Below are 24,744 nucleotides of genomic sequence, written 5' to 3' on the forward strand. Positions count from 1 at the left end.
TAGGTTGTTAGTCAATGTATATTCTTTAAGTGGGTGATCGTCGGTTCACAGGATTATCCAATATGATGATTTGAGAGTGTTGCAGTGTTATCAGAGTTTGCATTTTAGGTGAGTTTTCTCACTATAATTTGTACTACAATATATATCCTTGTGTATACGATGTTGGTATGTGTTGGGGTACAAAGTTATTCATGATTGACTTTGTAAATGTTTGACTTTTGTAAAACTCACTTGCATGTGGAGTATTAGCCTTTTGACACATGAGAGATAGAGAGTGAGAGAGAGACATGTAAACATCTCTATATAAGGTGGGTTCATACCACTTGTAGAGGTATGCTTGAGAGATGTAGTCATAATGATTAGTGAGTGAGATATTTATGAAGTTCTAGACTAAATCCCTTTTTGTACTCATTTATTATGATCGGAAATATATTTTAGCACCCAAATCACCATGTTCAATTGTGAAAACTTAATTTCGCATGCCAAACCATGTTCTTATGTCACTACAACTGGTATCAGAGCGGGTCTTCAAGATCAATGTGATTTTTGAAGAACGATTCTCGGTTTGGCAACTTTTGTCGTTATTTGAACAATTTTAGTGAGTCTCTCTCTATGATCTCTCGTAATATTTGATTCGTGATTTGCGTTTTTCATTTTTTATCGATTTATCTCATTGGATCAAATCCGTTTCAATCCCGTTGATAGTGTAACGTCCGTAGATCTGGGCTAGTCAATTTAGAGGAAATAAGTATCGAAAATGACTTTTTGGCAAAATATTATTTAGAATAAATAATCTTAACCAAGTTGTAGTGTATATTACAAGGTTTCCGTACATATAAAGACCGCCGAAATCCGAGTTATAACGAAGAAGTTATGACTCGTCGAAGTTTTGCGACGGAACCAGCACGACACCGGGAAACGTAAATAGTGAATTTACGATAGAGCAAGATTTAGCCTTAGCGATCCAAACAAAAGTCGTAGAATACGTTAAACCGAAATCGTCCATAAAAAGAACGCCCAACTCTGACTTCGTATGAGGAAGTTATGATTTTTCGAAGTTTCGGATTAGCAGTGTACAACCCAAAATTTGAATATTAGATCGAGCGGTTTTTAACCAACACAACCTAAACGAGAATCGAAGATCTTGTTATTAGTAGCGTAATGATAAAAAGACAGATGAAAATGGACATCGGATGAAGAAGTTATGAGATCTTAACGGACCAATCATGTCCCCGCCTGAATATAACTTTAAAAATAAAGTCAAAATTAGCCGACGAAGTCTAAACGAAAGTTGTAAAGTACGTCTCCACCTGCGTGTGGATATAAATAACGTCAAATAGAGTTCGTATGAACGAGTTACAAATTATAATAGCATTTATACGTACACACACACATACACACACACACACACACACACACACATATATATATATATATATATATATCATTAAAAAGGTATTGACGATGCGGTCATTATAAGACTAATGTTGAGTTCTTTCGACATTAGTTTAGTACAAATATCGTTAAATTTATTTAAAATAGTATTATAAAGGGGTGTTTAGTTGTTTATATAACTAAAATGTCATTAAGTAATTATGGAGAGTAGTTTTTGAAAATTTAATTAGTATAAAATAGTATTATAAAGGGGTGCTTAGTGCCTATTGGACAAACACTGGTAGCTATGGACTTAGTACATGTTAGGAATTGGTAGCTATGGACTTATTACCTATTAGACAAACACTGGTAGCTATGGATTTAGTACCCAACAGCTATGGAATTAGTGCTTTACGAACGAGCATTGGCAGCTATGGATTTAGTGGCAGTCCTATAACTCTAGAAGCAAAGGACTTCAGAATGAACGAATGTGGGATAGATGAATCTTAGGATAGATCCTTAAGAGTAAAGAAGATAATGGGGATAGGTAACTGGGTCGATTGTTTGATTGTTTAAACATAATAATTATATTATTATGGGTTGAAAACCCTATGTACTCACCAGGTTTCCCAACCTGACCCACTCAGTTTATTTATATTACAGGTGTTGAGATGAAGTCACATTACACTGAGAGATTAAAGAGATGTAGATCACTAGTGTAAATAAATGTAAGTTCTGTTTATGCTTATGTTTCTGTATTGACAATGACATCCAAATGTTTTAAAACGAATTAAAAATACTTTTCTTTGGAAATGCTTTGATAACGTATTTATCATGTTTTATTGGGAACAAATTTCGCAACATTTTTATTAAAAGAGGTACTTTGATTTTTGTAAAGCATAAACAAAATCAGTCTTTTCTGGCCATGAAAATGGAGATGTCACAGTTGGTATCAGAGCATTAGTTTAAGTGAACTAGGAATTTGTAGGAAATTTCTAGACTTAAACTTAGAGTGCTAAGTGATGATTGTGAGGAGTGTGTCTAATAGATTTAGGTAATACACCTGAATAGACACAAGCACTAGCTTATTTTAGGAATGATGCCTAAATTGCTTTTACGTGCTAAATGGTTTGTTATGCTTTATGCTATAGTTTGATCAGATATGTGGTTTGTTGCCGACCGGATCTGGAAACCTTATGTGTTTAGGATTCTAAACGTATGAATATGATATTAGAACTAGCATATAAACATTTAGAAGTGATAAGGATGATTTAAACGTCAATACTAAATTAAGATCTAAATTCACCTTATTCGGTGTATAGATCAAAATGGCAAGAACCCGCAGTGGAGCTGAGAATGCAAATGGGAATAGGAATCAACCGCTGGTGATTCAGCAAATACCTATCGTAGTAGAAGATGTACCCGAGCCAATCACCATGGCTGGAGTACAAGCCATGATTCAGGCTATGCTAGCTGAACAAAGGGAACAAATGAGGCAGATGTTGAATAGGAACGAACCTACTATGCCCATTGAGCAACCCGAACTGATTCCCGAGAAATCGGAGGAAGGGAACTACAGCCGCCAAGTGAGTCAAGTAGGGACTCAAGGTGAACGAAGGGATGGCCCAGAAAGGAGAAACAACAAGGATGGGCGAATGTACAAGAATTTATTGGGTACAAAACCACCAAGTCTCTCAGGAAGCCCAAATCCAGTTGAGATTATGGATTGGATCTCCGAGATGGAGATGGTTTTTGAGAGCTACAACTGTAACGAGAAACAGAAGACTGTCTTCGTAGTAAGATAGCTGAAAACAGGAGTCTTGAGCTGGTAGAAGCTACTGGCAGATATGATGCTACGAGGAGAAACCCTAAGGATGTCATTGGAAGAGTTTTTGGAACAGTTGAAAATGCAGTACTGCTCAGAGATAGATCTGATAGACCTGAACAACGAGTTTCAAAACCTGAAGAAAGGGAAGATGAGTGTTGATGAGTATGCCACCACATTCACCAAGAGGATGAAGCTATTTCCCTACTTGGTTCCTACTAAACTCTCCAAGATTGATAGATTTGCTAACAGGTTACCCACTGACTTTGGCCCAATGGTCAAAATGGCGACTACCTTGAAAACAGATGTTAGGGCAGCTAAGAACGTAGAGACCTAGATAAGAGAAAAGGGTCTAGAAAAAGATAAGGCAGGAGAGAAGTGGAAGTTTGAAAGATCTTCAAGGTCCAACAAGGAGAGTGAATTCTCAAATCTTGGAGTAGGAGAAGGAGGTGAAGCAAGATGGTGTGATAAATGCAAGAAGAAGCATTGTGGGAAGTGCAACGAAGAAGTAACTTGTTACAAGTGTGGACGGACTGGTCACTATTCCAAGGACTGCACATATAATGATAAGGTATGCTATGGATGTGGAGGCAAGGGGCACCTGTCAAGAAATTGCGCAAAGAAAAACGAAGCAGCAAAGCCAAACACACCACCAAGGCCAAGGGCATTCTACATGATCCTTGACGAGGCAGAAAACCATGCAAGGAACCAAGGATGAGGAATCCATACCCGAAGACCGAGTTATGAGGTAGCCCAAGAGACAGAAAAATATGATGTAGCCTATTAGAGGCATAGTCTAAGGTGAACTTAAACACCTATGTAATAGTTTCAAGAAATAATGAAGCCTTCGTTTTGCTATCTGATGTCTTAAACTGTTATGTGATTTTCTTGTATGGTGACTTGGAAAACTGTGAGACAATACTTGGGATGAGTATGAGTAGGTATGAAAGGTAGTAGATGCATATACTACCGGAAGCACATGACTCACGCTTGGATCAGGGAAAGTCACAAGGTTACCAAGAAGCTAGTAATTGATACCGTTTTATTCAAGTATGTCGTTACCATCGTTTCGGTAATGACTAAAAATATTGTTGATATTCCGAACCTAGTGGTCATATAGAATTGAGTCCGACTACGCTGAGTATGCTATGTGGTTTAGAAAATCAAGTTCGATGTAGCATCTGACTTAAGACGGAAGATTGGAATAAAAAGCGATCAGTAGAGGTATCACGAAAAGTTGCTTGTAGCTAGAAATGCTACCTTTTAAAATTAGATTATATCACATTAGAGAATGAAGGAAGGTATAGTCTGTTTTGGAATATAACTATAAGATACCTGAGTCTAAACGTGCATCACATGATGGTAGGTCATAATTTGGAGTCTAACATGAGATAGAAAGCAGATGCACGATCGAGTACTGCCTACAGTCAATAAGTCTAAGAGATAGACTTGAAGGAATATAGAAGTTATAATTATTACCAAGGATGAAGAGATGACGTATGGAGTCATTATACAAGCCTTTTTTTTTTTATGATCCCGGGACATAATCATCCTAAGGGGGAGATAATTGTAACGCCCGTAGATCCGGGCTAGTCAATTTAGAGGCAATAAGTGTCGAAAATGACTTTTCGCCAAAATATTATTTAGAATAAATAATCTTAACCAAGTTGTAGTATACGTTACAAGGTTTCCGTACATATAAAGACCGATAAAATCCGAGTTATAACGAAGAAGTTATGACTCGTCGAAGTTTCACGACGGAACCGGCACGATACCGGGAAACGTAAATAGTAAATTTACGATAGAGCGAGATTTAGCCTTAGCGATCTAAACGAACTTCGTAGAATACATTAAACCGAAAGCGTCCATAAAAAGAACGCCCAAATCTGACTTCGTATGAGGAAGTTATGATTTTTCGAAGTTTCGGATTATCAGTATACAACCCGAAATTCGAATATTAGATCGAGCGGTTTTTAACCAACACAACCTAAACGAGAATCAAAGATCTCGTTATTAGTAGCGTAACAATAAAAAGACAAATGAAAATGGACATCGGATGAAGAAGTTATGAGATTTTAACGGACCAATCCTGTCCCGGCCTGAATATAACTTTAAAAATAAAGTCAAAATTAGCCGACGAAGTCTAAACGAAAGTTGTAAAGTACGTCTCCACCTATGCGTGGCTATAAATAACATCAAAAATGGAGTTCGTATGAATGAGTTACAAATTATAATAACATTTATACGTATTAAAATAAAGTATAAATCATATATACATACATATATATATATATATATATATATATATATATATATATATATATATATATATATATATATATATATATATATATATATAGGGAGATGATCAAATGAGAATACTTAAAAGGTTGAGAACGCGAGAACAAATATATGCATTTGTGATTCTATGTATTCATTTGTGGAGAAATGATAAATTTTTACACATAATCAACATGAATATGTTTTTTCTCTTCGGTTGAAATTAAAGGTGTAAAAAATTATCATTCCTCCACAAATGAATACATTGAATCATAAATAAATATACTTTGTTCTCACGTTCTCAACCTTTTTGGTGTTCTCATTTGATCTTACTCCTATATATATATATATATATATATATATATATATATATATATATATATATATATATATATATATATATATATATATATATCATTAGAAAGGTATCGACAATGCGGTCATTATAAGACTAATGTTGAGTTCTTTCGACATTAGTTTAGTACAAATATCGTTAAATTTATTTAAAATAGTATTATAAAGGGGTGTTTAGTTGTTTATATAACTAAAAGGTCATTAAGTAATTATGGAGAGTAGTTTTTGAAAATTTAATTAGTATAAATAAGAGCCTTCGACTCTCATATTTCTTGCACCATTCTCTTGATTTAAGAGTCTTTCTCTCCTTATCCCCCGAGCATTTCGGTCCCTCGTGATTCGACCTCTCTTTATGTAGTTTTAGTATAGTAAGGTGAGCGCTGAAGCGTTGCATGAATCTTTCTTAGAAAGATTCATCGACGAAGTTCTGCCCCTGCAGAGCCCGACTCCTAGCTAAAATCCTCTTATAAGTAAGTTATGCTTACCCTATTTTAAATATAGTTTATATTTAAAATTAGTATTGTTATTATAAGTTTATAATAAATATTTGAGCTATTATTATGACTTATATAAGTGTCGTTATAATATCTTTTTAACTACTCGCGGTACAGGAAATCTGGTTTAAAGGGCCGCATAGGGTTGTTGGATTTCATAAATGCTATACACCAAAATGGTCCTGCCCTCCGGTGTTTTATGTTTGGCTTCTGTCTGTACATAGTGGTTGGAAAATATTGTTTAAATGCTTATATAATAATAATAATAATAAGACTAATAATTAGTCACAGTAAATATTAGACTAAAATCTAGTGGTAATAATACTAGGTTTCGTCGAAGGAAATTTTTTTAAAGTAAACGAAGCGTTGTCCGAGTACCGAGTCACCACCTTCTCAGGTGAGTGCATAGTTACTTTCATCTTACACATAGATATGAAGTATTTTATATAAACTACGTGCTATGTGTGCATATTATCTGAATATTTGTTGTCTATGCTAGATGAACGTTTTTTTTATATACATGTTTTAAATGATTTGAACTATATACGTATTTTAAATATACAAGTATGTTGGGTATGAGATGGGTAGATGAATAATGAGAGATAAAAGATGATGTGAGTAAACATTGACAGCTATAGACTTAGTTCCTAACAAATAACATCGGCAACTATGGACTTAGTGCCTATTGGACAAACACTGTTAGCTATGGACTTAGTACATGTTAGGAATTGGTAGCCATTAGACAAACACTGGTAGCTATGGATTTAGTACTTAGCAGCTATGGAATTAATGATTTACGAACAACCATTGGTAGCTATGGATTTAGTGCTAGTCCTATAACTCTGGAAACAAAGCACTTCAGAATGAACGAATGCAGGATAGATGAATCGTAGGATAGATCCTTAAGAGTAAAGAAGATAATGGGGATGGGTAATTGGGTCGATTGTTTGATTGTTTAAACATAATAATTGTATTATTGTGGGTTGAAAACCCTATGTACTCACCAGGTTTCCCAACCTGACCCACTCAGTTTATTTATATTACAGGTGTTGAGATGAAGTCACGTTACACTGAGAGATTAAAGAGATGTAGATCACTAGTGTAAATAAATGTAAGTTCTGTTTATGCTTATGTTTCTGTATTGACAATGACAACCCAAATGTTTTAAAACGAATTAAAAATACTTTTCTTCGGAAATGCTTTGATAACGTATTTATCATGTTTTAATGGGAACAAATTCCGAAACATTTTTATTAAAAGAGGTACTCTGATTTTTATAAAGCATAAACAAAATCGGTGTTTTCTGGCCATGAAAATGGGGATGTCATAGATAGATCTGATTATTTTTGTTTAAGATCAAAATCATAATCAAACTCATTTTTTTCTAATTTCGAGTACTGTTCATTCATTCAGCCCATTTGTTTTTTTTTTACGTTTAATTCAATTCGAAGCCCAATTCTAATAATTTGTTACTATTTACGACTTATTGAGCCCAAAATCTCATGTAACAGCCCGAAATCCAGGTACTCTTTTATTTAGCCCTTCATCTTTAATTATGTTGTCATTTAAGGGCTTTTGTGTTGGGCGAGTACACTGTGCGTACAAGGAGTACGCTGCGCGTACTCGCGTGCTTCATTTAAACGCATCCTCCCTCGGGTGCGCTGGGAGTACCCAAGGTTACGCTGGGCGTAACTGGTCCAGACCCAAAAACGCTAATTTTTGTAGTTGGCTATAAAAGGAATATGATGGCTTGATTCCTCAGCCACCATCCCTCAGAAAGAATCCCTAAGAGAGTGTTCCTTCGTTCCTAGCTCATTTGTGAGTGTTCTAAGCTTGGTGGTGTCATTTCAAGGTAGCAAAGGAGAAGAGGAGTCCATTGTGAAGGCTAGAAGTTGGTGTTCAAGTGTAGATCCGTGCTTAGCAAAGGTTGGAGCTTCATTCTAAGGTAAAAAGTTCGGATCTTGACTTATAGTTCTTGTGGAATGCTTTATGGACCATTTTCTAGGGTTTTGGTCCCAAAGGTGGAGACTTTATGAGCAAGTGGTCTCCATTAGCTTAGATCCATCATATTTCTAGTCCATTTGAGTTGTAGATTCATAAAAATGTAATCTTGGACGTGAATGATTAGCCATGCATGAGATCTAGATCCTTGAGTTGAAATGGAAAGGTGTTAAGGAGTGTAAGAGCCTTTACAGCCATGCCAAGGCTTAAAGGTTTCGACTTTATGAGTAAGGAGGCTTAAATAAAGCCGGATGTGGAAGTTGAAGAAGTGGCTTAACCGATTAAGACCAGAAATGAAGAGTGTCTAGACCTGACTATTACGCTGGGCGTAACTCCCAGTACGCATAGCGTACTGGGTGGAGACCCCGACTTTTGGGTTGGCGATGTACGCCGCGCGTACATCAGTCTGTACGCCCCGCGTACTGAAGATGTTGACTTTTGTTGACTTTTAGGGTTTTGGTCAACATGTGGACCTTGAGTCAAGGAAGGGTAAAATGGTCTTTTACCCCTCTCAGGAATGTTAATATGGGGTAAAGTCTAGTTGTGGAAGTCTATATTAATTAAAATAATATTCGTTATGATTAGGCGAGGTTAAGTCTTCGTTTGGGATTCAGAGATAGCGAGCACGTGAGATTCTAGACTTTCCACGAGGTGAGTTTTCTCACTATACTGTACCCGGAAGGGTTTTATTGTGTGACCGGAAGGTCGGATATGTTATGAGTTGTATGCATTGTATATGATAAGTTAATCGTTTGTATGTGTTATGTATGCTATGCTTGATATGGGCCGGAAGGCATTATGTTATGGGCCGGAAGGCATATATGTTATGGGTCGGAAGGCGTTGTGATGTGGACCGTAAGGTTGACGCAGGTAGGACCGGAAGGTTTACCGAGTCGGGACGGAAGTCCCCTGAGACTCATGGACCGGAAGGTCAGTGCCTATAAAGGCGTATGTGCGTAAGTAGTATTTTGGGGAACTTACTAAGCATTTATGCTTACAGTTGTTGTGTTATGTGTTTCAGGTACTAGCGAGGACCGTGGGAAGGCACCGTCGTGATCTGTACACACTGATGAAGGAACTGTTTTATGATCTTGGGATGTATTTTGTTACTATGACATTTGTTACACATGTGATTTCAGAATATTAAATGATGGTTTGTGTTGTTTGAAAAATGAAAAATTGTTTTGAAAATTTACGTCGTTACAAGTTGGTATCAAAGCCTTGGTTTGAGGGATTCGGATGCACCTTCGGGCATAACTGAACTCAAACCGAGGATTTGACGAAAAAATTTCAATTAATAAAAGCATAAAAATTTTGTAAGAGATTTTGTAATAACCAAAGGAGAAGCAGTGTGTACGGTCAGCCAGCGCCCGAACGGTAAAATCCCCAAAATACCCTTACAATATGTGTTATGAGATATGTTATGATATGTTATGCATGCTATGGTAGACTAGATATTCATATTAGGACTTGAGTGGCCTGATTTGTGATGGCTTAGTCTAGGGGAACTTGCTGCTATGAGATACTTTGAGAGCGAGTAGGTAGTCAGTGCATAGCAAGAATATAGTATTCGGGATCCGGGGTCCAGGGAGGAGGACTTGGGGTGAATGCTGATGCGGTGTAGTCGGTAGTATTGGGCCCATACTACTGAAGACACCAGGTCAGTGGGCAACCCAAGTAAGAATCCTTTGGGTATCGGAGGCCGAGTAGGGTTGCGTTATCGAGTGCAAGTATGCTCGATTGAGTCTCTGATATTTTTATGTTGCATTTCAGAGGCATTATGGTTGTGCCACGCCACAGACCTGGGACGAGCGGTGTGAGTGATGAGGAGCTTCGTCAGATGATTCACGAAGAGGTAGCTGTGGCGATCCGGGCCGAGATTCCGAAAATGTTTGGGTCTATCAAGACCACACTGATGGATACTTTTGATGAGCGGTACGTCGCGGTGACTGAGGCCGCAGCCGCTGCAGCTACCGCAGCCATGGCTGTTGCCAAACCATAGGGAGGTGACTCGTTGCTATTCCAGGAGTTCAGTAACATGAAGCCACCCGAGTTTGACGGGATGCAGGATCCGATCGCTGCGATGAGATGGATTGCTGACATTGAGGGATGCTTCTACACATGTTCATGTCTGGAGCATCTGAGGGTACGGTTCGCTTTGAACCAGCTCCGCCTAGGAGCAAAGGACTGGTGGAAGTTCGTGACGGCGAACTACACTCTTGCGGAGGTTTCGGCCGTGACTTGGGAGAGATTTACTACTATGTTCAGAGACGAGTATGTTCCTCCAGTGGAGAGGGAACGGTTGATTCAGGAGTTCTTGACCCTCAAGCAGGGTAATGATTCAGTTACTGTGATCACCCGGAAGTTTCATGAGAGGGCGATGTTCTGCCCTGAGCAGGTGTCCACAGAGCAGGCTCATATGAGTCGATATTTGGGTGTACTGAGGAGGGACATTCGGGAGTTCGTATCAAACTCGTCATACCGGACCTTTTTCGAGCTCCAGGAAAATGCCCGGAAGAGGGAGATCGAGTTGGAGACTCGGGCCAGGGAGGAGGCCGAGTCTCAGCGGGTGGATTGGCGGCCGGCTCAGTCCCAGCCGGCAGCCAAGCGGACCAAGTCCGCCGATTCGAGGATGGGAGGTCAGAAGGGCTGCACTTACGGAAAGTGCGGCAAGGGTCATGAGGGGGCCTGTCAATCAGGTGCTTGCTACAAGTGTGGCAAGAAAGGGCACATCGCTAGGGATTGCCCCAAGGGATTTATGGTTTGCTTCCATTGCAACCAGACCGGCCATCGGAAGGCCGTGGGGAGGCCAAATTCGGTTGACGAGGTTCCAGTAGTGTGCGAGTTTTCGGATGTGTTTCCCGAAGAACTGCCAGGCGTGCCTCCGGAAAGGCAAGAGGAGTTCCGTATCGATCTGGTTCCGGGAGCGGCGCCCATCGCCAAGGCGCCTTATCGCCTCGCTCCACCAGAAATGCAGGAGTTATCCTCGCAACTTCAGGAGCTGTTGGGAAAGGGGTTTATTCGACCGAGTAGCTCACCTTGGGGAGCGCCGATTCTTTTTGTCAAGAAAAAGGATGGTTCACACCGAATGTGTATCAATTACCTGGAGTTGAACAAGTCGATGGTTAGAAACCGGTATCCGTTACCTAGGATCGATGATCTGTTCGATCAGTTGCAGGGGGCATCTTGGTTCTCTAAGATAGACTTGAGGTCAGGTTATCATCAGATGAGGGTTCGGGATGAAGATATCCAGAAGACTGCATTCAGAACTCGTTACGGGCATTACGAGTTTGTGGTGATGCCTTTTGGGCTCACCAATGCCCCGATTGCGTTCATGGATCTTATGAACAGGGTGTGCAGGCCGATGCTGGATCGGTCGATGATCGTATTCATTGATGATATTTTGGTATATTCGAGGTCTAGGGAGTAGCATGAGGAACATTTGAGGGAGATTCTTGGAGTATTGAGATCAGAGAGGCTGTATGCCAAATTCTCCTAGTGTGATTTCTGGTTACGAGAGGTCCAGTTCCTAGGGCACCTTGTTAACCAGAAGGGGATATTGGTCGATCCGGCCAAGATCGAGGCAGTGATGAGATGGGAAGTGCCGAGATCGCCCACTGAGATCAGGAGCTTTCTAGGATTGGCCGGCTATTATCGAAGGTTTATTAGGGATTTCTCCAAGATCGTCGTGCCACTTACCAAGATGACCCGGAAGGGTGTTGCATTTTCATGGGGTCTAGAGCAGCAGTCCTCATTCGAGACTCTTCTTCATAAATTGTGCGAGGCCCCGGTGCTCGCACTCCCGAAAGGGATGGAGGATTTTGTGGTATACTGTGATGCATCTATATCTGGATTTAGGGCAGTGCTTATGCAGAGGGGACACGTTATAGCGTATGCATCGAGGCAGCTGAAGCCTCATGAGTCGAGATATCCCACCCACGACCTGGAACTGGGGGCTATGGTGTTTGCCCTCAAGATCTGGCGACACTATCTTTATGGGGTTCAGTGTACCATATACACAGACCACAAGAGTCTGAAGTACTTGATGGATTAGCCAAATATGAATATGCGTCAGAGGAGATGGTTAGATGTGGTGAAGGATTATGATTGTGAGATCATGTACCACCCGGGCAAGGCTAATGTCGTAGCCGATGCATTGAGCCGTAGGGCGGAGAGCACCCCGATCTGAGATGTCTGTATGAGTTTGATGGTGATGACTTTAATTTTGGACACCATCCGAGGGCCCAGGCTGAGGCTGCGAGACCAAAAAATCAAAAGATTGAGCGGGTTGTCGGGCAGGTATCGGAATTCGTTACTGATGGTCGGGGATTTATGACATTTGAGGGTCGGATTTGGGTACTGTTTGTGGGTGGTACGCGTACTATTTTGATGGAAGAAGCGCATCGATCGAAATTCTCGATCCATCCCGCAGCTACTAAGATGTATTTGGACCTAAAGAAGGAGTATTGGTGGCTATGTATGAAGAGGGATGTTGCATGGTTCGTCGAGAGGTGCCTGACTTGTCGTCAGGTTAAGGCCGAGCACCAGCGTCCGCATGGTAAGTTGCAGCCGCTGGAGATTCCCGAATGGAAGTGGGAACAGATTACCATGGATCTTATCACCAAATTGCCAAGGACTGTGAGAGGGGTCTATGCAATTTGTGTGATTATGGATAGATTGACGAAGAGCGCTCATTTTCTAGCTATCAGATGATATTCAGGTGGATGCAGTCCTCAACTATGTTGAGAGACCAGTGGAAATTAGGGATCGAAAGGTTAAGGTTCTGAGAAACAAGGAAGTACCCTTGGTGGAAGTGCAGTGGCAACATCGAAAGGGGTCCGAGCTGACATGGGAGTCCGAGTATGAGATGCGGGAGTAGTATCCGGAATTGTTTTCAGTGTAAGACTTCGGGGACGAAGTCTGGTTCTAGTGGGGGAGAATTGTAACAGCCCGAAATCTAGGTACCCTTTTATTTAGCCCTTCATCTTTAATTATGTTGTCATTTAAGGGCTTTTGTGTTGGGCGAGTACGTTGGGCGTACAAGGAGTACGCTGCGCGTACTCGCGCGCTTCATTTAAATGCATCCTCCCTCGGGTACACTGGGCGTAACTGGTCCAGACCCAAAAACCCTAATTTTTGTAGTTGGCTATAAAAGGAATATGATGGCTTGATTCCTCAGCCACCATCCCTCAGAAAGAAACCCTAAGAGAGTGTTCCTTCGTTCCTAACTCATTTGTGAGTGTTCTAAGCTTGGTGGTGTCATTTCAAGGTAGCAAAGGAGAAGAGGAGTCCATTGTGAAGGCTAGAAGTTGGTGTTCATGTGTAGATTCGTGCTTAGCAAAGGTTGGAGCTTCATTCTAAGGTAAAAAGTTTGTATCTTGACTTGTAGTTCTTGTGGTATGCTTTATGGACCATTTTCTAGGGTTTTGGTCCCAAAGGTGGAGAATTTATCAGCAAGTGGTCTCCATTAGCTTAGATCCATCATATTTCTGGTCCATTTGAGTTGTAGATTCACAAAAATGTAATCTTGGACGTGAATGATTAGCCATGCATGAGATCTAGATCCTTGAGTTGAAATGGAAAGGTGTTAAGGAGTGTAAGAGCCTTTACAGCCATGCCAAGGCTTAAAGGTTTCGACTTTATGAGTAAGGAGGCTTAAATAAAGTCGGATCTGGAAGTTGAAGAAGTGGCTTAACCGATTAAGACCAGAAATGAAGAGTGTCTAGATCTGACTATTACGTTGGGCGTAACTCCCAGTACGCGCAGCGTACTGGGTGGAGACCCCGACTTTTGGGTTGGCGATGTACGCCCCGCGCACATCAGTCTGTACGCCCCGCGTACTGAAGATGTTCACTTTTAGGGTTTTGGTCAACATGTGGACCTTGAGTCAAGGAAGGGTAAAATGGTCTTTTACCCCTCTCAGGAATGTTAATATGGGGTAAAATCTAGTTGTGGAAGTCTATATTAATTAAAATGATATTCGTTATGATTAGGTGAGGTTGAGTCTTCGTTTGGGATTCAGAGATAGCGAGCACGTGAGATTCTAGACTTTCCACGAGGTGAGTTTTCTCACTATACTGTACCCGGAAGGGTTTTATTGTGTGACCGGAAGGTCGGATATGTTATGAGTTGTATGCATTGTATATGATAAGTTAATCGTTTTTATGTGCTATGTATGCTATGCTTGATATGGGCCAAAAGGCATTATGTTATGGGCCGGAAGGGATATATGTTATGGGCCGGAAGGCGTTGTGATGTGGACCGTAAGGTTGACGCATGTAGGATCGGAAGGTTTACCGAGTCGGGACAGAAGTCCCTTGAGACACATGGACCGGAAGGTCAGGGCCTGGAAAGGCGTATGGGCGTAAGTAGTATTTTGGGGAACTCACTAAGCATTTATGCTTACAGTTGTTGTGTTATGTGTTTCAGGTACTAGCGAGGACCGTGGGAAGGCGGCGGCGTGATCTGTACACACTGACGAAGGAACTGTTTTATGATCTTGGGATGTATTTTGTTACTATGACATTTGTTACACATGTGATTTCAAAATATTAAATGATGATTTATGTTGTTTGAAAAATGAAAAATTATTCTGAAAATTTACGTCTTTACATCTCATATAAGATCCGATTATTGTTCCTTTTTTGTGTGTGAATCCACAAATGTTTTCATTCGATCGATTTGTCAATAGTTGTTCACATTTTGACTTGTACACCAACTTTGTTTGTTTGTACAATTGCATATGTTCTTCATCGATTCTTCATCTGAGCATCATATAATCAAATTCGTTTTGGACTATCGATTTTTGAGTAGTGTTTAATAATGGATGTTAAATGAAGGATTGGTTATTGTGTTATGTGTCGATGAATCATTTCGATGGTCAAAGATAAAAAGTCAAAATCGATTTTTCGATTGTTGTTTCAGTAAATTCAAAGTTGATTGCTTTAGGATTGATGATTAGTCTGAATTAATTTTTGATTGCTTTGAAGTTGATGATTGTAAGATTGATTTTGAATGTATTTGGAAGCCAAACACGAATCGGAAATAGTTGAAGTCAGTGTCGATGGGTAAAAATTTGAAATTGAATCGATATTTATCTTCTGTTCTTGGACTCGTTTTAAGAATGATTGAACGTTCGATGGTTTATAGGTGTCCAATTGATCATTGATGTAATGAGCTAGAAGTCACTGGGATTCAAAATCAAGTATTTTACTGAGTCAATGTCCATAGTTGGTATTTTCTTGTTTGTTGTCGACGGTGATTGAAAGTGAGAAACAAATCTGTTTTGAAATCGGGATCGCGGGTTGGTGGTTTACTTGAGAATGAAATCAGTTTTGTGGGTTGTCGATAGTCAATGTTTTTTACAGTTAATTGATTCGAAGTCAAGAAAAATGGAATCAATTGATTTCCAAAGTCAAAAATCGATGGTTTGGTTGTCAAAGAACGAACCCTTGTTATTGTGTTGGTTTTAGTCAATGTTAATGATTCAGTTGGAATCAAGGCTTTCGAGTGGGTTGTTGTCAATGATCGAAGCAAATTTGTTTTGGGTTAATGTACGAAAAACGAAGACGGGGTTTTTGACTTGAACAAAGGTGTATTTGTACGAAGGCATTATTGAGCAAATTAGTCGAAGGGTATTTTTTTTGGGAAGTATACAAAGAGGAGGACTCATACGAACGAATGTTTTAGTTTCATAAGAAGAGTTTATTTGCAAATTTATACAAAGGATATAAAATGTTACGAAATCGGCCCCTTAAATTTCGAATGTTTGACATCTTTTCAAAATCCTTCGTATGAATGATCAAATTTCGTATGAATTGAACAAATGGCACAAAGTTTCGAGTTCGACCCCTGAGCCTTCGAATTTTTGACACTTTGAAAATTAACCCAAGTTTTGAATATTTGACACTTTTCACCCAAATTCGAAATTTTTTGGATTCTTCGTATGATTTGAGCACAAAGGACAAAATTTTCAAAAATAGTCCTTAAGGTTTCAAATGTTTGGCAGTTCGTACCCAAATTTGAAAAATGATTGTTTTTGCTGAAAATTGAAGAAAATGCATTTAAGGACCCTATAGTTTGTGCAAATTGATGCTTTCTACCCAACTTTGGAAAAGAGGGAGAGTTTTGCATATTTTGTTGTTGTGGGTGCAACGGGCTTGGCTCGTTTGCACCTATATGCGTAGTTGCTCAACTTTGGAAGAATTGAAGCGGGTCATTCATTCCTAACTTTAAGGGGGAGAATGTTGGGGTACAAAATTATTCATGATTGACTTTGTAAATGTTTGACTTTTGTAAAACGCACTTGCATGTGGAGTATTAGCCTTTTGACATATGAGAGATAGACGGTGAGTTTTTTGGGCCTAGCAGGCTACTACCAGAAGTTTATCAGATATTTCTCCAAGATTGTTGTTCCTTCAACCAAATTGACCAGGAAGGATGTTACTTTTGCTTGGGGGCCTGAACAGTAGGCATCCTTCAAGACACTTCGCCAGAGATTATGCGAAGGTCCATGTTCGCCCTTCCCGAAGGACTGGAGGCCTTTGTAGTCTGCTATTATGCATCCATATCGGGATGGGTGCCATGTTGATGCAAGGGGGACATATGATAACATATGCATCTAGGCAGTTGAAGCCTCACAAGACGATGTATCCTGCCCATGATTTGGAGCTGGGGGAGGTGGTACACGCCCCCAAGATTTAGTGCCACTATATTTATGGTGTCCGATGTACCATATACACGGACCATAAGAGTCTGAAGTACCTTATGGATCAGCCCAACCTGAATATGAGATAGAGGAGGTTGTTGGATGTAGTGAAAGACTATGACTGTGAGATTTTGTATCACCCTGGCAAGGCTAATGTGGTAGTCTATGCCTTGAGTCATAGAGCAGAGAGTGCTCCGATATGAGACCTGTGCATGAGGATGACAATGATGACTCCGGTCTTAGATACCATCCGAGAGGCCCAAGCAGTGGCCATGAGACCAGAGAACAATAGGAGAGAGCGGGTGATCAGGAAGATTTCTAAGTTTGAGACTGATAGTCGGGGGCTTATAACCTTGCATGGGCGGATACGGGTGCCATATACGAGTGGAGCTCGATGTATTTTGATGGAGGAGGCCCATAGGTCAAAATTCTTGATCCATCACGGGGCCACCAAGATGTATTTGGACTTGAAGAAAGATTATTGGTGGCCCCGTATAAAGAGAGATGTGACATGAGTAGTCGAGAGATGCTTTACCTGTCGTTAGGTCAAGCGGACCACCATCATCCTCATGGCCAGTTGCAGACTTTGGAGATTCCCCTGTGGAAATGGGAACAAATCTCCATGGATTTTATTACCAAGTTACTGAGGACCACATGCGGTGTCGATGTGATATGGGTGATTGTAGATCAGTTGATGAAGAGTACTCAATTTCTGGATATAAGTGAGAGCTCTTATGAAGAGAAATTAGCCGATGTCTATGTTCGAGAGGTGGTGGCACAACATGGGGTGCCAACATTGATAGTGTCAGATCGGAATGTGTGCTTTACTTCCAAGTTCTGGAAGATATTTCATTAGGAGTTGGGTACCCGACTGCATTTCAGCACCGCATACCACCCACAGACGGACACGCAGAGCGAGTGGATGATTCAGACACTCGAGGACATGCTACGTGCATGCGTTATGGATTTTGGTGGGAGTTGGGACACTTACTTGCCCTTGGCTGAGTTTTCATACAACACCCATCACTCCAGTGTCGGTATGCCTGCTTTTGAGATTTTATACGGGAAGAGGTGTCGGACTCCCATCTGTTGGGGAGAGATAGGGAAGAGAGTGATGGGGAGCACTAAGATTGTGCTAAAGACGATAGAGCAGATCCAGTAGGTCAGACAGAGGTTACTAATGGCCCAGAGTCATCAGAAGAGTTACATAGACCGGTGACGTTCAGAGTTAGAGTTCCAGGTCGGAGATTTTGTCCTCCTGAAAGTATCCCCATGGAAATGGGTGATCCGATTCAGGAAGCGAGGCAAACTGGGCCCTAGATACATCGATCCTTTTCAGAGTGATCACTTGAGTGGGTAAAGTAGCTTATCGGTTAGAGCTACCTACAGAATTGAGCCAGATTCATAACACGTTCCATGTGTCCCAACTGAGGAAGTGTGTAGTCGACGAGACAGTCGTGGTCCCTTTAAAGGACATTCAGGTTGATGATCACCTGAACTACATTAAAAAGCTGATGGCGATTTTGGATAAGAAGGTGAAGGTCTTAAGGAATAAAGAGGTGCCCTTGGTACCAGTTTAGTGGCAACATCGGATGGGATCCGATTGGACTTGAGAGCCGGAGTCCGAGATGCGTGAGCAGTACCCAGAGTTGTTTCCGGAGGTTGACTTCGAGGGCGAAGTCTGATTCTAGTGGGGGAGAATCATAACATCCCGACTCCAAGGTATAATATTTAATTAAATCATATTCATTTTGTCAAGGCAACTCGACGAGTTGGAGGCCCCAACTCGCCGAGTAGAGTTTGAGATGGCCACGTGATTTTAGAGTCTACTTGGTGTGTTTGGGGGGGGGGGGGGACCCGACTCGATGAATAGGAGCTGAGTGTGAAAACCCTAATTTTTAGGGTTTGCACCCTATTACCTTGACCACTTGATTGATAGATCTCTCCATTAGAGAGTTTATGGCCATTTCCATCTTCACTTTGGGCCCCTTAGTTGTTTGAGCATGCCTTGAAGATGAGACTTCAGATCTGGACAATACTAGGTCCCTTGGGCCTAAAGATTAAATCTTTATCAAGCTATTGGCCAACTTTCTTGCATTAAACCCTTTATTGAGCTTTGGGGTGGCAAAATTAGCTCTAGATGCCATGCATGGACGTAAAGCTTGTATCTTACATGGTATTTCAGCCTTAGAAGGCTAGTTCTAGAGTATGGAGCCTTAGTTCTGCTTAAAAATGTCTGAATGAGAGAATGATCTGAAGGGACTCGACGAGTTGATGAGCCAACTCGACGAGTTGGTTAGGGTTTTCCCCGATAGTATGGATACTTTACAAACTCGACGAGTTGGTGAGACAACTCGACGAGCTGAGTTGGATTTTCCCAATATTTTTCAGAAACGAAGGAACTCGACGAGTCGCATAGATGCACTCGACAAGTTGGGTCAACATGGATTGTTGACTTGAGTGTTGACTTCCATTGACTTCTAGGGTTTGGTCAAGTTATGGATTATGGAGACCGTGGAGGGGTAAAATGGTCTTTCACCTTTTCTGAGAATTAGAAAAGGGGTTAGCTTAACATCTTTAGAGTTGTTGTTATAAAGTGTTAATTAGAGATAATTATGATATGTAGGCGGAGTCTAGACCGACCATTAAGTATGAGACCTACTTGCTTACGTATGAGGTGAGTCTTCTCACTATACTTACCTGAGTGGTAATAGTATGTGACTAGAGGGTCTTGTTTGAGTTATTGACCAGAGGGTCTTATTTGAGTTACTGACCAGAGGGTCTTATGTGTTTATACTGAGTTATTTGATATCATGCATTTTGTCTTTTTGATTTATGTTGTATATTATTATGTGCCTTATTGAGTAGGACCGGAGGGTCCAAACGGAGTTGTGAGACTGGAGGGTCTTCACTGAATACCAGATTGGAGGGTCCGTCCCGAGCTGTGAGACCGGAGGGTCTTCATTGAGACACATGACCAATGGCTCCTTAGCGAGATATAGTTATGAGAGGCTAATTATTTGTGTGTGGTATTTTGGGGAACTCACTAACCTTTGTGCTTATAGTGTTGTGTGAAATGTATTTTAGGTACCTCTCAACCTACCTATTACCATAAAAATCTCTAACCTTTGGGTTTTGAGAAATGTGAGATTGTGTTTTATGTGGTTTTAAAAATGAAAATTTTATTTGAAAATTTAGAGTGTTATATATATATATATATATATATATATATATATATATATATATATATATATATATATATATATATATATATATATATATATATATAAAATTGTTATACAACATCCCTAAATTGTTAAAACTTAAATAAAAATTATTTATTCTAACTGTTTGTATATCTTACATATCTTTCTTGTCATTATGTATTTTCGTACACTTACAACAGTTGTTCTGATGTTTCATTTTATCCAGATCACTTTTCATTCCTTCAAAACTACGTTACACATGTGAAAAGTATAAAATTAGATTTTCACATGTTATAGTCTAATAATATAAATAGTAATGAACATATTTTCAACACCCGAATCATCATAGAAAATACGTACATTATGCAATACACGCGAGTCAATATATGACATGTTTCTCTTTTTATCAAGCTTACTTCTAGTTGTCTTTCTAGCAAACTTTGCTTTGAATTTGTGATGAACTATTTGTTCAACCTACCTATTACCATAAAAATCTCTAATAAGCTACAACTAAAATTTAACATAGTTTTCACAATTTAAACTAAAGTAAAGTGTAAAATTTCAAATCTTATTCATACAGTAAAATCAACTATAATAAATGAAAGTTTTTTTTACCACATGTCTCTTCTTATTCATTTGGACACATGACATTTTCTAGAATTTTTAAATTTTCTATTTTTCACTTGTCATTTTATTGTATTTTTTATTTTATTAAATTAAAATTCCACATTTAATGTATAAGGTAATATATATGTAAAGTATTTATTAGAAAAAGTTTATATATGTAATGTATATCTCATTAATTTTAATAATTAAAATTTTTGTCATTTTTCTTATAAATTCAAACTTTTCAAATTGTTAAAATTTTATATTTATTTTTTTAATTAAACCCATGTAATACATGGGTTTCACACCTAGTATAAATAAATTTAATGATTTATCTTCACCTTCGGCATTGGTTCGGGTATATAGTACAATATTATCATTTAAAAAAGAAAAATATTGGCTATTTTATTCTGCTTTTCTTTGATTTTAGTAATCTTTGCTTGACATGCAAACATTGCTTCACATTTCCTCCAAATAACGTCTATTAGTATATTTCTTACCGCATAAATGTCAGGGTTTTGAAGGGTTTATGGTGGAAATCCAGATTCCCAGTGGATCATATAGGTTCGTTTTCCGAACTGATATTTCTACCATATGTTTAGGATAATCCAAAATGACGCTTACGAAGCTAGGCATAGAAATGTAAGCCAAATTGCTAGAAGAATTCTGAGTTCATTAAAGAAGATGAAGAGTTGAGAAAAAGGTCTATCGGCTCAAAGAAAATAGTCGTATTTATACTTCACAATTAGGGTTCGATTAGGGTTGCCGTTTTCTAAATTAGTCAAGCAAATCCCGAATTTAATGGAATAATCGATGGTTATTAAAACTAACGAGATTTGTCAATTTTATCATAATTACCCACTAAATTTCAGATTTTCCACTATGATACTAATTCAAATTTCAGAAAATCGTTTGGGTCACAGCCCCTAAGATACTGCAAGGGGACGTACCCCCCTTGACCACGTTAATTTGTCGTACTGGCTTATAATTCAGTCTTATATGTATGCCTTCCGTATACACCAAACATATAATATAAAGTACAAATCATAAACCCATCAGCTCATATATTGGTTCTATTTATACAATATATCTGATGACACTAGAATCACCAACCAAAACACATCTGATTTCTTTTTACACAAACTTCTACTAAATAGAGGTTTTCATATACTTATGGTGATATCAATATCCTCATCACAAACCTTATAAAATAATTACTTTCAAAACCTGCATATAAATAAAACCATATATTATACAATACACCAGGGATGAGAATCTGGCCCGGAAACACGAACCGAACCAAACCGAATTAGGCCTGAATAAAAAATTTGATTCGGGTTTCAAGTATCTATATTATGTTTATTCGGTTATTGGGTTATTCAGTCCGGATTACCTAAATAAGAGGTTACTTGGTTCTAATTAATTGACCCGAATAAGCATTCATCGTCCCATTTTTCTGATCGATAGAAATCAAAATCATGATTCATCTTTCTATCCTCGAAGTTCATAACAGGAAAAATAAACTTACGCTCGTTCTCGTAGTTTCAAAATCGATCAATCTTCTCATCTATTTCCAAACTCGAAATCACTTCTGTCGAACCTTCCTCTTGTTTTAGACTTTCAAAAATCAACAGTTCCTATTATCTCTAAAGGATTCACGAATTCCTACTTTGTCTAGTCATAAAAAATTAAACTCCAACTCAAAAAAACTCAAGTAAAAAATTAATTCTCATTATGTAATCTACTATGCAAATGTTATTCTTTCAATGTGTTATTGTTTTATATTAGTCTTTGAATGTTTTATGTTGATGTATAAACGTATATTGTTATTCTATTATTCGGGTTATAGAATCATAATATGTTTTATTCGGTTTTTTTTCCGGTTATATTATAACCTTAATCATCTTATACACGTTATTCGGGTTTTCGGATAATAACCCAACCGAACCCATATTGGTAAACCGGTTCGGTTTTCGATTCATACAATTACCCTTATTCGGTTTTCAGCTTATTCGAGTTCTAGTCAGGTTGGTTCAGTTTCGACCTGAATAACATCCCTACAATACACACATCATATACATAGTCTTCTTTGTACAAATTTTATGAAAAATGTCACAGCCGAAAATTGTGCAAATCATTTTTTTTTCTTGTAATCTCTTAATACGACCAAGATGATTGTGGACGTATTTGCATAAAAAACATATCAACTTTTTTTTGGCATGTCGGTGACAATGAAATGTTGATTAAAAATTGACCCTTATCTATAAAGAATCCGTAACCCACCAAACCGGAGGCCATAAAAAACCGGCGACTAAACGTGCTAAAAGTAAGTTAACTTATTTATTTATTTATTCATTGATTTATTGATACAGTTGCCCAAGTTGCCTAACGCCTACACAACACAAAGCAATAAATCAAGACCGATGAATGATGATGTCCGCCTACACAACCACTAAGCAATGAATCTAGACAGCTGACGACTCACTATTCGTTCATATGACCCTTTCTTATAATAATTAACTGGCAAAACTACATTAATGGTCCATTGTTTTACCAAAAATCTCAATCTCGCTTACTATTTTTTCTTTGTAAAATAGTTTATATGGTTTTAATTTTTAATGCGGTTTTATTTAATAATTTTTGATGTTTTTCTTTATTTGTTAGCTTATTTTTATATGTGATATATAAGAAACTCAACCACATCTCGTCTTTTTTATTCCTTCTCATCAACCACCACCATCACAACCGTAAGACATTGAAACCATAAAGAATTGTCTCTTTATTTCAGTAATCCAAAAACAAACATTCGGTAATAAAAAATCGTTGGCAATCTCTCTCCTCAGTTCTATAATGAAAATAAAAATCAAATTGTCGTTTCCAAATCCGAAAGCAACCATTCCTTTGTTTCCCACAACAATCTCTAAATTCAAATCATGTTTCCAACATTAGTCACAATTTCTTACAACAAGATCAAATTGATCTCAAAAGCCAATGCCAAACATACGAGAATTTGGATGATTAGACCATATGATCTCTATTTCACTTGTTTTCTAACTGAACTGAGATACGTGAAACATGTTTGATGTAAACAAAATCAAACCCAAAATCCTATGCAAAATTTATGATTTATCTAACCCTTCGTAGAAACAAAATCAAACATGATTCTCTTTATTTCATCATTTCCCTTTTCACAAACAAAATTGAAATAATCTTTCTTGTTACCTTTGGAGCATCTCCTTGCAATGAAAACCCAATCAACTGTTGAAATTGCTCATTAACTTCCTATTGCAATGAAAACGCAATTACAAGAGAAAAAATGAACATAATTGTTGAAAATTCCTAACATCTTCTAGTATTAAAATCAAATTCAGGGGAGGGAGTGACGCTTGTTGCCACCAAGGAGGGAGGACGAGGGGGAATTGTTGTCAAGAGCGGTGATTGTTTCCACTAGGGATAAAAAAAAGAGTCGGGAGGAACCTATTGGAGGAAGGCAATAGTTATACATAAAAATGCCATTAGTACCATGTAACGCTTGGTCAAGGTATGAAATAAATTAATTTATTTTCCAAGTATTGAGTGGAAATCGACGAGTTGATAGACTCCAACTTGTCGTGTAGAGTTTCTTTTGCCGCACATTTTAATGATCCAACTCAATGAGTCGGGGTGTCCCAACTCGACAAGTTAGCACACAAAGTGAAAACCGTAATTTTTGGGTGTTGCATCATATATAAAGGACTTAACTTCTAGGGTTGGCCTCTTTACTAGCCTCCTTTGTCTAGAAGAAACCATAGATCGTTTTCCTACTTGTTCATTGAGTTTTAGAGTGATTGTTGGAGATCTTTGAAAGAGGTTTTGAAGAGAGAAGCATCAAGCTTGGAGAGGTGATCTTGGATCCAG

Source organism: Lactuca saligna, chromosome 2 (genome assembly GCF_052625555.1).
Source record: "Lactuca saligna cultivar CGN05327 chromosome 2, ASM5262555v1, whole genome shotgun sequence".
NCBI lineage: Eukaryota > Viridiplantae > Streptophyta > Magnoliopsida > Asterales > Asteraceae > Lactuca > Lactuca saligna.